Below are 16680 nucleotides of genomic sequence, written 5' to 3' on the forward strand. Positions count from 1 at the left end.
CAGTTTGAGAACCTTCATTTGCCATTCATGAACAGTGAACACATTGCGGATGCCCTTGGGATAGGGATCAAAATTGGACATGAATCAAATATCAACATTATATAATTTTATTGGAGACATGGACTTTTTACTGGTAGGTGGGTTGATCAGGGTTTCTTTTCATGTCTTTTTGGCCTTTTTAAATATAATTTGGAAGGGTATCGTTTCACGATTTTTAAGGTAATTTTAATGATTCCGAACATGTTATTTCGATTGCTGGCCGTTTTTGAGTTTTTTATTATTATTTCAAGGTCATTTCAAAATTGTTTTAAGCGTATTAATGTTCGATTTTAAGGTATGTTTTAAGATCATTGTGGTCTATTTTGGTATTTTTGGACCAACTCGTTTTGATAGGTTTTAGTATTTGCATAATATTATCCCATATTTTAAGTTCATTTATGGCCTGGTTTGGCGTTTTTCAGGCTCCGATGACCAGACCATTTTGGTTTTTTGTTTTAGCTTAGCTTTGCTTTCATTGTGGAATTTTTTATTTGTTATTTTGCGTTTTAAGTCTCAGTGTTTGGCCATGCAATACCTTTCTTTAAGATGGATGGACATGAGTTAACATTCACTGTTCAAAGTGTGTCACAATTAACGATATTTTAAACAGCTGTATTTAGGAGACTCTCCACACAAGTTATTTCAAATGTTTGATCTTTGGTGCAAATTAGTCCAAAGATCAAACATTTCAAATAACTTCTGTGGAAAATCTCCTCCCTCGGGCAACAATGTCGTACAAAACCGAATGACTGCGCCAACACCAAATGGGAGCCATCTGTACAAATAGCGAAACCGGAATGCAAATACCCACCCAACAGCAACCCATTGACGGGTCGGTCTCGGATGGCGGCAGTACTAATCCGCACACGATAACGATCCGTTCTTAAAAGACACTCTCCGACTCCGCCGTAGAGTAACCGACTGTAGCAGTCTCGTCGCCACAGACTTGTCATCCGGAAGATGAGTATGGCAAGCAGCAGCAGTAAAAGCATCCCGACCGGTCTCGTCGGTGTGGTGCCCCTGGTTTGATGGTTGCGGGTTCAATAACAATAACCATCTTTTCCTACCCTGCTGATGGGAAATGCTTAGCCTGCCACAAGTAGCGTAAACTGGTGCTTTCGCCTGGCCTGGCAACAAACTCAATATGCAGCTGCATGCTGTAGTAACTTCTCGGCAACTGTCGTAAAACTGTAAAACTGCAACCCATCGAACGTCGCCGACGACTTTGACGACGATGATGGTACGTTTCTCATTACTTAGTTGTTGTTGTTTTTGTTGATGCTAGGTTGAATTGTTGTTGGCACAACATTGTTGCGTTGCCTAGACCTCTCTGTAGGGTGTGGTGAGTGAGAAGCTATGCGAAGGTTGGAATCTTTCACATCTTACACATTATTATGTGGCTAGTGTGAGAAAGTAGATATTTCGGTAAATTAACCGAAACGCCTTTAAGCAGATGGACGAGTGCCAGACGAGCGGAGCGCGGAAATGCAAATTGGTAATTAGCCGTATCGGCGTCTTCTAGAGTTTATCCCGTCAGAGCATTGAGGATGGACAGTTACTGACAGATTCATAAACGTGCGACGGATCATTTGGTGTGAACACGGTAAACATAGAAATAGAAAGTTAGAATGTCAGCGTTGTACGGATTCGCCTGATCTATGTACACTGCAAGAAAACTTCACGTCTTTCCTACGTGAAATATTAGGTGATCATCTAATTAAAATCATTTTTTCGGGAGCAGGCGTTCAGGTTTGATTGTAATTTCTGCTCTTTCAACCCCTGTGCATGTGTGACGCACTTTCGACATCCATGCTACATACCCAGCCCACCATAGTCTGCCATAGTCTTGCAGAGCTGTGCCCTTTTATTCTACCACCGTTGTGCCGCATAAATCGTGAACCACTATTTATGCTTGTTCAAACGATTATAACAATTGCAGACACCATTATTCCATTACGGACCGGCCGTTTAAAACTAAACACAGCTTAAACCATCAACTTTGCGTTAAACCTTTAAACAAAACATTCACCGCATCATCGACGAAACGGTGAAATAGTCCAAACTACCACCTCGACCTCCCTTCTGCCCTCGCCCATCGGATCGCAAATAATCGTTACACATAATAATAATAATGCTTAATAATGGTAATCAGAAAAACAGAAAAATAATTGTTATGACCAGATGACATGATAGCATGATTCGGTTGAGCTGTTCAAGCTCTGTCTGTGCTCTGCCATGCCCTATGGATGCAGGTAAACTACCGCATGTTTATAATTACCTCCAAAGCAAATATACAACAGCATTCAGCCTGCAGCAGTTCTACTGACTGCATTCGGTAGCGCATAAATGCTCATTGGCTCTGACTGCCTTCAGCGCAGTAATCAGTGGTCCGGTCCCTCTCCAGTTAATCATAACTATTTTGAGGTCCGAATCCGGGGCGAACATTATTGGTTTAATCTGCACATCCGATCCGAAAGGGACTCCTGCTCAGGTCGGTCGGTCGGACGGTCGAGTGGAATATTAAAACCATGTTCGGAACGCTCTTTAACTCTTGTAATTAGTGTGTGCACCTGTGTGGTGGAGCTTACTGGAGGCGTGTGCGCTTCAAACCCAGCAGCAGCGACTGAGTTCCACGTTCTGGATGAAAAAGCCTTCTGATTAGACACGTGCTGCCATGCTTCACACAACTTTGGGGTTTCCACCGCCGTGACGACCGGCTTTTGCTTGTGCCCAACTGCAACCATTCAGCGAAAATCAATTTTCGGGGGGTTTGATTGTAATTTCTGCTCTTCCTGTCGTCCCTGTGTATGTGTGATACGTGCTTCCGAAAATTGTTCTAATTATGTTATTACTCTTTTTCCGTTGTTTTTTTGCAGGTAAGACCCTTCTGATGAAAATCCACCGTGATTTTTAAAATCCAACCACAGAGAGCAGTCAAACGTGCTGTAGGTAACACTTGAAGTGTGATTTAGGTGAGCTGATGAGGGAATGGAGTGGATCTAATGATTGTTAATTAGTGGACTTATATTGTAAATTCCGAACCAATGGTAGATTGGACAGGAGTGCTTATTCATACAGTTATTAGTACGATGAACATCAATTAGTTTAATATATTCTGATGGTTGCATCGATAAAATCACGAATTCAAGTGCGTCGGTAAAACTAATATGATTTAAGAGCGGTCATATCAGTGAAGTTTCTGTCCCGTTATGAAATTGTCTCCATTATAATCTCATGATTCTCTGTAGCAAACTTTAGGAATTCAATCATCCTCGTATTCTCAATAATTCTGCACCCTTGGTATACCCATTAGCAATTGCAATCCCAATCGAAATTCCCTTAAATATTTGTCACAAAATGCAGTTAGACTCTCCTTAGGGAACTGTCTGGGTATTCTTCTACAAAATCTCTTAAAGCAAGCCAGGAACGTTCCATACGAGCAGGATGTTCAGATGTTCAGGTCTGAAGCAATATGTTCATTTTCGTACTAGCGTCATCTAGCGGGTAAATTCCGCAAAAAACAAACTTTCAAAACTACTTCGCGATAAGCATAGAATTTCAACGCTGAACTATTGTTTGGCTACAATATCGTTTATTAATTACCATCATTGCTCATCTTGGCAGTAGTTGTGAAACCCTGTCAGTTGATTAGTATTTATAGAAGATTTATCGCATTATGATGCAGACTAGCTTTTACCTGATTGCTTCATACGTCCAAGTCCAAGGAGTCCTCTCTATTCATCACATAGGTACATAGATTTTACAAATACCTCTCCGGTCTGGTCCCCGACAACAACGCCGCATTCCGGTTGTTAGACGGTGATACCTATCCCAATGAAAAAGTACCAACCAGCAGACCTTCACCCGCAGCGCGGCTAAGAAACAGCTTTTAACACATCATTTACAATGGCGGCAGCGTTTTGCATCATTTGTTTTAGCCTCCCCCTCTTACACGTCCGTCTCGGCAGCTATTGAAGAGCTTCACGAACCTCAACAAAGTCTTATTTCTCGAACTCATCTGCAAAGACGAGCCTCACCATAAAACTCGATGCGTGGTGGTTTCACACTAAAGGGCAATGCTATGCAGCAGTTAGTGGCATCAACTGCTTCGTCTTCTTCTGTTGTTGACTACTTTTAAAGGGATTCGCACCAAAGATGCCAGGGCATCAGGCTGGCAAGGGGTTCGGGTACTGGAACGCGTGCGGGGTTCAGGGACGTTCCTCTTTGCTGAACATTCTTCTTTCGCACACACTCGACTTGGTTTGGCTGGCAGACGAGTGCAACAATGTTGCATTCGTTTCTCTTGAATAGCATTCAAATGAGCAAAACTTCCTAAACCCCACCACCCCGTCCCCTTGCCCTTCCAAGCTCTGGTCCAAAGAAAGAGGAACTCTAATGAATAAATAAATAAATTAGTATGTAACCTCGTAAATAGCGCGGAGCGCGGCAATATACCATCACACTTCTTCGACAGGGGCAGTGCTGGACGCGCTGGTAAGGGATAGTGGACGGGGAAGAAACCATACAGTGCACAACACGTCGTCGTGTTCCGCACCAGTAACACCCGGTCAGGACCGGGAACCGACCGGTTCACAGCGGAGCAGCATGTACGGACAATTAAATCATCACACTGCAGCTCCGTAGACTGGTTCGGGAAATTTTCCTGAACCGGCCAAATAGATCGATTCATGGTGTCAGTCACTCAAGTAGAGGGTGGGATCGATTTTTGCTTCAGGAAGATTTTTGTTTTTCGGGCAAGTCTAACCTCAAATTCTTGGTGGTTGGTGTTGGCGGTTCAGAGACCAACTGCTGGCTGCAATTGCAGTATAGTCAAAGTTCAACTGCAGTCGTCGCTCGCCGACTGCTACCGGGAACAAGTCTGGAATAATGCCAACGATTATGCGCATACCATGCGGGTTCTTCTACCCAAAAGTAAGAAATGCCATAAATTTAACCGGCAAGCATTAACCCACCCGTAGTCCCGGTCTGGCCAAGTAACTGGAGCGGCGCAACCGAGGAATGATTTACGAAGTCAGACGCAATGAAGAATCACTTTCATTTAATGCAAAATTCTGGAGCGCAAACGCAATGGACTGGAAAGCTCCGGGAAAGTCTTGATCTGACTGCCCTCTTTCCCTCTCTAGTTGGCGAAATCGAGCTGGCGGGAAAGTCTTGAATTGCTCCGCTTTGATGGTTCTACTTCTCCGTCACCATCATCGTAATGGTCATGAATGGGGCTCATGAATGAGTGATTCCGTGGTTTTGCAGCACTCAACCCAATATAGCTAGCAGTTTGCAACAATGTTGCATTGTTGGCGGATTATGTTTTCTCGTGTTGCTGTTTTGTGCTCGGTGAAGATGTAGTGATTTAAGTTGTTGGGTTTCGCATTTACTAAGAAACACCGTGGGTTTTGACGAGGAGAACATTCTCTCCGAAACATAAGCCGGTTGTAATGTAGAGACCACTTCCTGCATAGTTGTGGTTGGATTGATTTTGATTTGATAATATTGGAATCTTGTTCCATGTTTTATGGATCAATTTAATACCGTGCAGTCTTTCCTGATATTGTAGCTGTTATGGTTATGAGATCGCGTCGTTTTTCAAATTCTATAGAGACAGCAACTAGGCATTTATTATCGGCTGCGATGCCAACGCTCACCATACAGTATGGTTAAGCACGGATATCAATAGGAGTTCTAATTGGAGTTTCTTTCGTTGAATGATATAAATATTTACCACCGTTTAGAAACGCAGTCAGAAAATATTATTTGGATTTGACCCTATCCCGTCCTGCAGTTTCTGAGAAAATTGCTAATTTATCATGGGTCTGAAGTAACTTCTCTATCTGTCAACAACACATTATTTTTTAACGGATTGGTAGTGAATCTCTACAGGCTACATAACGCGATCTTTGGCTTTATTCCGATCATTAACTTAGTGTTCTTTGAGCATTTCCACAGTTGTTAATTGAGAGCTTTCTAAGCCTGTACATGGACTTGCTTTATAGTTGTGCCTTTACCGACTGAGCTAAGGTATCCATAATATGTAAAATGGAGGCGAACCAGCCTAAGGCTGAAAGCCTCCTAAATAAAGCTAAATTAATTAATTAATATGTAAAAGACCTGAATTATATGATAACTATAATTTATACCAAAATTGAGACAATTTATGAACTGGAATCAATTTCAAAGCTTTTAAACAAAAATATAATAAATTCTACAACGGTTGGTCTATCCAGTTCTCATTGCCTCATTGAGCAGGAAGATGTCGTGGTAGAACAAAAAACTGTAAAACCTTCGGTAAAACATCTCGGAGTTATTCAGCAAAGCGAAACTATTTTAACTCAGTATAGAAGAGCCCTTACCGAAATGAACAATTAAATCAGGAAATCTGAAAGGAGATCTTGGATTCAAAAGTGCGAATCCATGGACAAAAAAAAATTAATAGTGTCTATATCTAGATAGAGCTGGAATTAGGGCGTAACAGCTTTTGTAAACAATGACTTCTCTCGATGATTACTAGAAACTCAAGGCTCCCTCAAGCAGATCAATATAACTATCAGGTAGGGGAAGTCTTCTTGAGATTTAATGATGAAAAAGCTTTTTCGAGGCTCGGTAGTGTTCAGCATTCAGCTTAATCTGATGGTATTGAAAGTAAAAGATGGAATATGCGTTTACCAGAATTGAAAATACCGCATCACAAGTAGGGTTAATGTCCCTAATGTCAGCCTAAGTGTCCCTAATATTGGGCTCATACATAAATTTCGATGGAAAGCATTTTTTGCCAATTCTTCACAAGCAACCAAAAATATCCATTTGGGTCGTCCAGATTTAAAAACAGCATATTTTTATCGATGGGCCTAATCGATAGATCCAAATGCCAACATTAGAGCCATTTCCTCTAGTTGCTGGAATCTTCACGAAAGCCAGAGTGGAAAATGCTGTGGGATCCTTTCAACCTTTTACATCAGCAGATGTGAACGGAGTATTCCCAGCATTGCTTCAAAATGGTTCTAATTGTGATTTTTACGACAAATTTAAGGTTAAACCACATTCCATCAACATGGATGTTATATGAAAGTCATGTCATCAGTGTTGCTAGGTTTTAAAAAGTTGGAATTTATCGGTATTCACTATTTTAATTAATGTTATATGTTTGCCGTTTTTGAAGGCGACCATTCAAACTATTGGACTAAGAACGGAAAATTTTCTTTCGAGGATAGGTTGGAAGAAATTTCCGGGGAATGTTTGTATATGCTTCAGATGCAAGCTGAAAATGTCCCAAAGAAAGAACACAGCAAAAAAATAATTTTAAAATCACATCAAAGTGGATGCACTTCAATCGTGTCGAAAATATGGTGTAATATTACTTGCCAAAAAGGACAAAATAATCATTAATACAGTGCATGAACTGAAATTACACTGCTTTTACTGCATTTATTTATTTTTGTGGCTATAAACATTACATGAGATTTTCGACATGATTGAAGTGCATCCTCTTGGATGTAATATTAAAATTAATATTTTTGCTGTGAATAATGTAGCACTTATAAAGGAAGTTCTAAGAAAAGTTGGAAGAAGTTAGAAGAAGAAAGTTCTAAAAAAAAGTTGGAAGAACATTCAGGGAATTTTGAAGACAAAAATTGTAGAATTTTTGGCGTAAATTTCAAGAAACTTTTGGAAAAAAATTCAGATAACCCATTCGGTCAAATGAAATTCGGCGTAATGGCATTCGGCCTAACGGCATTTGGGCTAATGGCATTCAACCTTCATCAACATGTGGATACATTGTGTTTCAGAGCAACTATTGGCCAAATTTGAGTGCTCTAGGACTTTGTTTACCCCCCTGACGATAATAGGTTAAGGTATTGTCGAAGCCAACTTTTCCCCTATATGAATTATCGCGTATCTATGTTGTTCATTACAGACCAGGCGAAAACTTAATCACATTTTGTCATGGAGTGTTGTGGTTTTGAAATGCTCGATTACCCTGGAGGGATCGTTTTCGCTCACTGAGCAGAAAATCATGACTAGTATTATATTCTTATATTCTACATGTTTTCTTATTATCATATACAGTGAACTCTCTACACTCGATATTGAAGGGCCATACAAAATTGCTATCACAGTAGCCATACAAATTATTTTACTATGGTTCTTTAACTCGATATCGAGTTAGTGAACATCGAGTTATGGAGAGTTGACTGTACATTCATTGGGTAGGGATGGGATGGTAAAATTCGTTTATTTGTTGGCTACTTGGCGTAGATTTTCTCAGTACCGTTGTTCTTCTTTAATCTAATACCTCAAATTATACATTTTGAGGCACTGTATTAAAGGAGTACAACAATAGACTAACAATAATACCAGGGGATACAGTAGAAACATACTCAAAAACAAACACAACCTTCGCCAGATTCTAGTAAGAGAGGGGTACGCTTATAGATGTACTTAGGATCAATGGGCTAGTCAAGTAAAGAGCCAATTTAAAATCTTATTGATTGTTGGTACAACTTTGTACGGTGTACTTTGTATGTCTGTCGATGGTATTAGCAACCGGTGGAAACTAACGATTTTAAATTGGCTCACACTGGACTAGCCTATTGGTCCCAAGCAAATCGATTAACGTACCCCATTCTAGTTGATATTCTAGTACTGCACAATGTTTGTTTTGATTCGCTACGAAAGTTTGACAGATAAAATGAGGGACTCGTGGATTTTCCTATGTTTCGAGGGGTGCCCCGATTAGCTTGCGACCGAAGATAGTAGAGCTGAGCCAAAAAGTTGAGCCCGTTTCTTCGGGACTTTCTGGTCTTAGAGTTAGCTCTATTGTATTAGTCTAACACGGCCACCGACAGTGAGTAAGTCACGTTTACTATGTTGTGTGATATTTTTTAAAATGTGGGGTTACTCAGTCTCTGAGTAAGACCACTTTTTTTTTCGAATGTGTGTGTGTGTGTGTCATCCTCTATCCCTCACCCAGCCGGGGCCGTTGGACAAGTAGAACTGCGAATAATTTGATCAAATCTCATGCTCCGTAATGGTGCCCTTTATGTTGTGAAGACTAGTACTTCAAAAAGGGTAAGTTTTGAGGCAAGACAGGGTGTCCTCAACAAGTTAAGGGAACAGGATGCACTAGATGTCCACAACAGGTACAGCAAAACATCACATAGACGCCCTTATTCACACTAACTACTCAGGGGATAGAAGGTCAAGAAGAGCCACCGCTGCCAACTAAAGCTTGAACCGGGTACCTGGGACTCCCACGATATACCCGCGGCAATGGTCAACAGAAGATGCCCTGTGCGTATTTAGTATGTAATATGTTTTATTAGGATACACAAAATGTTTGAACCCATGCGTCATCTAAACCATAATTTGCATCACCACAAATACACTTGTCAACAATCTTCAACTGGTAGACCACTTTTTTTTTCGAATCTGATTAAAATTGACATGAGAGAAAAAAAAAGCTACAAGGGACAGCCCAGTGGAATAGAAATTTGAGCGGGGTTCTCTCTGTTTCAGTGATGCAAAAGTTCGCAAAAAATCTCTATGACTCGCGAACTTTTCCCTTGGAGAACTTCGTGAAATATCGCGAACTTTTCCAACACTGCTCTGTTTATACTCTTTAGTATGACGCGCTTGACCTGGCCCACAGCGACTCACGAGAGCTACTGATTCCGATCAATAGCTGTGCGGCTCCTTCTTTGGATGGTCATGTGGGCTGCAGCTCGTTGCTTGCAGGCAGCCTTTCGTTGTGTACTGGAGAACAGTGTTCAACGCCACGCGCCGACAGCACTGCTGCTGGTGCTGATACCGACGACCGGACACCACCACACATGGTGATTGGAACTGAATCCGATCAGCGGTTGAGGGCAGCCTTGATAGCTAGTTGCTTGCGGGGAGCCTTTCGTTGTGTACTGGAGAGCACCACCACTCACAACGCGGTGATTGAATAAACACCGTTTGGTGAGAGTGGATGGAATTCATCTTTGAAATCCGTGTTAGGGAAATTGCTTTTCGCAGGCAATCGGTGATAATTTTAATTATCATAGCAACAGTTGCACATTCGTGTAATTTTTAATAGTGAAATTTTGAAAAATGATAAAATCTTAAATTTTTCAGATGTGTAGAAATATTTCTGATCGATTGGTGATAAAATTGCTGAAATTAGTCCAGGGGCAGCTGAGTTATTACCGTTCAAAATCTTTCATAATTTTGTTACATGTTCCATTTTTGGTTTCACAAAGTGTACCCCCATATAGAAATCACAGACGTAGTTCTACGTAAAAAATAGCAATGCAATTTTACTCAGCCACTGGTGTGCAGTAAACTGATACAAAATTTGAAATTTTCGCTCCACAGAGCTCAAACGGTTCCAAATTGGGTCCTTACTAGCCTTCAAAAATTTGAACTTATTTAGTAGGAAACTGACTTCGCACAGACCATTTGAAGTCTATATGGAAATCACTATGGGAAAAGCAAATTTTTTGTTTATATCTATCTAACAACTCACCATACCACTCTGCTTTAAAAAATGATAGCTGTGCTTGAGAAAATTTTCACAGCTACAACTTTGAAAACCATTTTCGATCAAATGCAATGAATGATTCTAGTCAAAGGTTAAGAATGATTCAAGTCACTGATGGTTACGATTATGCTCAATCAACTATCCAGCAGGCAACATTGGTGTTTCTGGCGCGTAGAATAGATCACAAAAATCATGGCTACTATGTCACACTGCAGAATATAGTGTTGCCCACAAAACAGCTGCTTGATTATGCCATAAGATTATAAGTCTCTTAAACAATTAATAGCTATTTAAATTTACGTTGGGCTTAAAATCGATCTTCTGCAAAGTTCTAGCTGAGTAACAGAGTAATATGGAAAAAAATCTAGAAGCCAATGTACAAAAAGTTTGGTTTTCCCATAGTAATTTCCATATAAACTTCAAATAGTTTGTGCCAAGTCAGTTTCGAACCAAGTGAGTTCAAATTTTGGAAGGCTAATCAGAACCCGATTTGAAAATGCTTGAGGACTGTGGAGCGACAATTTAAAATTTGGCATCAGTCTAGTGTGCAGTGGCCAAACAAATTAAGTCTACCTAGTAATCCATTATCTTTTTTATGTGTCCGAAACCAAATGAAGAACATAGTGATACAATTTATTGCGGTTCTTTGCAAATCAATCACGAACATAGTGTAGCCAGTCGCACTTAGATCGATCCAGCTATTTTCACAAAAGCAAAGATTCGAGGATTTGTTGTTGTTCATATCTTCAGAACGAAATTTCCGATCGGGGTGAAATTCAATATCGTTCTATGGGAGAAAAGAGTTTCAATGGAATTTTGAGAAGCTAATGGGACTAATTGAGCAGAATTCAGAAGTAAATTCCGAGAAAAATGCCATGGGAACTTCGGGAGAATACTATAAGCGAATGCTTTCAAAAATTATGAGCGAATTTTCAGGATAATTTGTCAGAGAAATCCCAGTTCGAAGAGAATTTCGGATTAATTTAAATTAGTGTTCTACGAAGTATTTATACAGTATTATGGAACAAAATATTTGAATACCAAAAAGAAATCAGATATGAACTCTGAGTAAATTTTGACTCTGAAGAAAATCAAAACCCAAGATTCGATAAAAAAAAAAAGTTATAGTTTTTTGTCTTTGAGATCTCATTCTTATGTTTCCACGATGCTTTATGAAGAAAATCTTCACTATCCGGAGAGTTTTTTTTAACAACGGGGCTTAAAAAATGTGATTTCTCAGATCAATATTCATAGAGAAACTATAAATGTACATCAAAGATTGAACTCAGTAACCCGTAAGTGTAACCAGTTATTAATTAAGATCTTTATATGCCAACCAATTCATGAATTTGTATAATGTGTGGCAAGCACAATAATACTCTATACCCAGGTATGTAGAGAAAATTTATTAAACCGGACCGGGAATTGAACCATGCCTTAAAGACTGACTAGCTACCCGAGCAGGAACCAATAACTGAATACTTTAAATTGGTATGGATTAGCCTGACATAAGAGATAAAATACCAAAACAATTATCCCACAATATCATTCCAATACCAACTTAAGGCATCAAGATATTCATTCCTGCTCGGGTTATGGCAGGCTGATCGTCACTAAATTTTGGTATCAGGAACAGAATTAGGTATTCATAAGTTATTTTCTATCTGAAGTCCCTTAACAGTGGATACAAAATGTGATGTGACCTATTTTTCTTAATGGCAGTTTAGTAGCTGATGCTTTAATACTTTTTCAAGCTTAGATTTCCCCGAAACTTGCCACCGTGGATTCAAGGATTTGCCAGTTACGAAACAACTCCATTTCGCAGTAAGACGGCGACGAATGACACAACAGCTGGTTTTCGGAAAATCCCAAAACGTCAACGTCGCCAAACGATCGCACGAAGGCACGCGTGCTCGCAGCCAGACTGTGTGTGAACTTTCAATGAAGGCGATCAGGGCGGGGAGGTGTATTGCACTTTGAACAAGCGACCGCGATCATTAATATTCAATCCGTCCGTTTGCATACAATGCGTACTTCAATAACAGTCAGTCAGTCAATACTGCAGCAGGGTCTGCCGAGCAGTTTTAAAATTGATTGCTTATTGAATGCCCATATAGCTGCCTACCTACTGGAGGAACAAACTACAATCAGACGTCAACGACAAAAAAAAAACGAAGACAAATCACAAGAAACAGTTGGGCCTTGGAGGCTACCGGCGTCGACAGACGACTGATGTCATCGATACACCGAATCAGCATTAGGTCAAACGTTCGCCGAGACCACATGCTACCTTTCCTGCGAACTCGTAGCAGTGCAGCAACTACATTTGTTTACAATCGTTTGGCGTGATTTTCCAAACCAAATGCCAAGATTGTTCTATCATTTTGCCTACGGTTTGGATGACGTGATTCTACACCGCACCGCACCGGTTGGAGACCTAGATTTCCCCACACTCGGACGACCGGAATCAGCTGCGGCTGTGCTACTGTGCGACTGGCTGGAAGCATTACAGAGATTAATCACTTTCTAGCGCGAGCGCGCCCCCCTCCCTTGACAGTCGGACAACCGATTGCACACACTTGAGCACGATTTGCTGATGGTCTGCCTGTCTACAAATATGGGCAGAGTGCATTGTTGTGCGATTAGTTACCGATGCAAGTTCGTTCTCGACTCTCGGAGAAGTGTTTATAGTTTTGGCTATGGTTGACCTAGTCGTCGCCTAGTAATCTAATGCGACGACGACGACGACAACTGCGACGAGAGATCACGTTCCCCCCATCAGATACCTATGTGCGAATCGGTCGGTTGAGAGCGTCGTCCCTGACCAAGAATTAGGTCACTGGTGTTCATAGTCAGGCGATGATGATCTAACTAACGCAAGCGTCCGACCGTTGAAATGTCTAATCAACACGGGTAGTGAGGTGAATCCGGGTGGCTTTTTTCACAGGTTATGCAAATCCTTCGCGGTGCAACCGTTTGCAAGCAATGCAATATGCGAAAACAGCGGTTCCGGCGAGGGCGACGATTTTTCAAGAAATTGCACATCGTTGACAGTTCAATTGCATTGCTGGTGGTGGTGGTGGTGGTGGTGGTGGTGGTGGTGGTGATGGTTGGAACAAACGATTCGTTTGTATCCCATTATCCCCATCAGACGACTCCCTGAATGTGGTGTCGCATTTGCATAGGATGGGCATTCATTTTCCGCGATGTCGTCTACTGCGAATGACAGTTATAAATGAAGGGATATTTTTTTAATACATTGTAAATAAGTATCAGACGGTGTTGCCAGCTTATATGGGAATTTTTCACACACGTTTTGATCATGAAATTTTAATCCTAATGAATTATGTATTCAAAGTTTGGTCATGAATCACATTCCGAATGGGGGTTTGTATAGTTTGGTAATGCAGTCCCCAAGTGACACACTTTCGTCCGAAAAAGTTGTTTGTGACTAAAATAAGTCCCAAATAAATAAGTGTTAGGGTCCTGCGTAATTTAGTTGATTGACGACAAATGTTTTTTTTTTTCATCCCTGAATTACACTTTCTGATTACCTTAGCTATAGAATATAAACCGTTTAGAAAAACTCATGTAAATTTCTGCAATGTATAGCGCACCCGATTTTAACGCTTGATTTGGCATAAATATATTAGATATTTCAATTAAATTTAAGTGCAATATCTTATAAATCAGCAATGTTGTATACAATTCCAATTGTATCTCAAAATCATATGAGGGGAGGTTTTACGCGATTGTTAAAATTAGGATTTTTTCTGTGTAAGAGCCTTAGATGCCTAATTAGTCAAGACTAAGTTCGAATTCTATGTCCAAGCTATGTAGATTCCTGGTTTGGTCTGGAAAATCTTCCTGATTTATTTTAATTTCGACTTCTCTTGACATCATTGTTTTTTTTTGTTCCTAACAATATACAAATGCATACATTGGTTGGCATAGACAGCTCTCAATTAATAACTGTGGATGTGCTCAATCAATAAAAGTGTGCAAATCTTATTGAATCAGTATGTACAAGATCAATACCAGCTCTGACCACATCCTTATTGGAGAAGGGAAGGATTGTTAGTTTGACAGATATGGCTAGTAGAGATCGATAACGCCTCTGCCTCTCCACACTATCATAGGCATCTTAGGAATTTTTGTATGTAGTTAGAAGAGGTAGAGTGTCAGGATTCGCCATGGTAAAGAATGTGATAACTTCATAATATGAAGTAGCTTGGGGATAAACCCACGATATTTTGACCAGTAAGCTAAAACGATCGCCACTAGGCCATCGAGCCCCCGTATCACAACGCTCCATTTGTTATCGAGTTGTTCTCATAATCCGGGTCGGGCGGGGACGTAATGATTTTCAAACCAATTTGAACTATCAAAATCGTGTCATGTTTTTGGAAACAAATCAAAAGTATTGAATTTAGAATGAAAATCAAATCACTTAAAAAAAAAATCAAACTCAACAACTACAGCGGTTATGAGAGAGTCACGCATTAATTTGTTTGGTTATCAATTTGACATCCATCGCAGCAGTCTGAAGATGACTACGATTTGTCTTCAACTCAGATCATAACCATTCGAATCCGGTGACAAATACCGCAACGACGAGCAAGCGATGTGGCCATAATACTCAATGTAAAGATGTCCACAATCATTTGCTATTTAAGTAAGAAAAATCGGCCGCTCTAAAGCCATCGAGTTTCCCACATCACATCAAATCACTATAATCGACACATTTTTAGCATTTTTTTAATTACTAAACAACTGATTGTAACAAAAACAGAGGCAGTTTGTATAGCGTTTGGACAACTACAGCACTCGTTCGTTTTAAGGCACGGTTACATTTTTTCTGCAACATTGTTTGGAGTGATCAGATTTCCAGTAAACCATCAGTTTACCTTCCAAGTATTCAGAGATGGCGGAGACAAACCAGCGTTCAGGTGAAAGTCTCCTTAATAAAGATAACTAACTAACTAATTAGTCAGAGGTGGGAGGAAATGCTATAATAATATCAACATGAAGCTTTAGTGCGATAATTTATCAGCTAGAGAAAGTTCTGAAGAGATTGGTAGTTCCGCTAGAGTACGGCATTTTGAAAATTGAACAGAAGTTGAAATTGAGCGAAGGGCGATTAATGCGACAATACTAATCAAATGAACACTCCTTTAGCTAACTCATACTTTGATGGATGAGGGGATTTGAGGTATTTCCTCAAATATACTATCTGCGGCTGTGGAATAGTTCTAGCGACGTTTATGACTACCTAAAGCCCCACTTTGCCGAAAGCATTTCGGTGTGGTGTATAATGCAACTCTTTTTTAGCCAACTATTGTTTTGTTTCTCTCGTCATTACCAACGTAGTCATCTCAGAGAGAAGCAGTAGGATGGTGTTGCGTGCTGTACCATGATGCATGATATATGACAGTATATGAGCAAGTTACGGCGCCGGTGGTGTAGTGGTAAGCGTGATTACCTCTCACCCCAGCAGGCCTGGGTTCAATCCCAGTCGGCGCCGCCGGGATGTTCTGAGGCATAACATCTCTGATCACGCCTTCCTTCGGATGGGAAGTAAAGCCGTTGGTCCCCGGTTCATGAGTTGATGGGTCGATAGGTAGGGTCCAGGTTTGGGGGCTGCCTTCCTAGCACGTCGGTAGTATTGGTATTCAGCACGGAAAACAAGATCAACGAAAAAAACAAACCGAAGGAAAAAAAAATATGAGCAAGTCAAATGCGCACTATGTCTGTGGATTTGAGGAAATACCTCAAATAACCTCATTCATCAAAGTATGAGTTAGGCAAAGGAGTGCGCATTTGATTAGTATTGTCGCATTAATGGCCTATCGCTCAATTTTAACTTCTGTTCAATATTCACGCTGCCCTACTCTAGCGGAACTATCAATCTATCCTCTTCACAACGTTCTCTAGCTAACAAATAACTAAAACTTAATGTTGATATTGTTGACTCTCAACTCTGAAAATCGTAAAATTCACATATGAAGTGACAAAACACTTTGATTGAAGGTTCTTATTAGTATTTCCTATCCGGGTCATCCCAATAAACTATTCTTAAGAAATTTGCCCTAAGTTAAGTTTTCTGA

General features: G+C 40.3%; 1 protein-coding gene across 3 annotated transcripts in view; it reads left to right on the top strand.

Annotated features, from left to right (window-relative positions):
* crp (cropped) overlaps nt 1–16680 on the top strand; it is a 396764-nt gene that overhangs the window by 167891 nt on the left and 212193 nt on the right. The gene's annotated exons all lie outside the window — the stretch shown is intronic.

This window comes from Ochlerotatus camptorhynchus, unplaced genomic scaffold (assembly GCF_037179485.1).
Source record: "Ochlerotatus camptorhynchus isolate MF236.1 unplaced genomic scaffold, CSIRO-AGI_Acam_v1.1 ptg000432l, whole genome shotgun sequence".
NCBI classification, from domain to species: Eukaryota; Metazoa; Arthropoda; class Insecta; order Diptera; family Culicidae; genus Ochlerotatus; species Ochlerotatus camptorhynchus.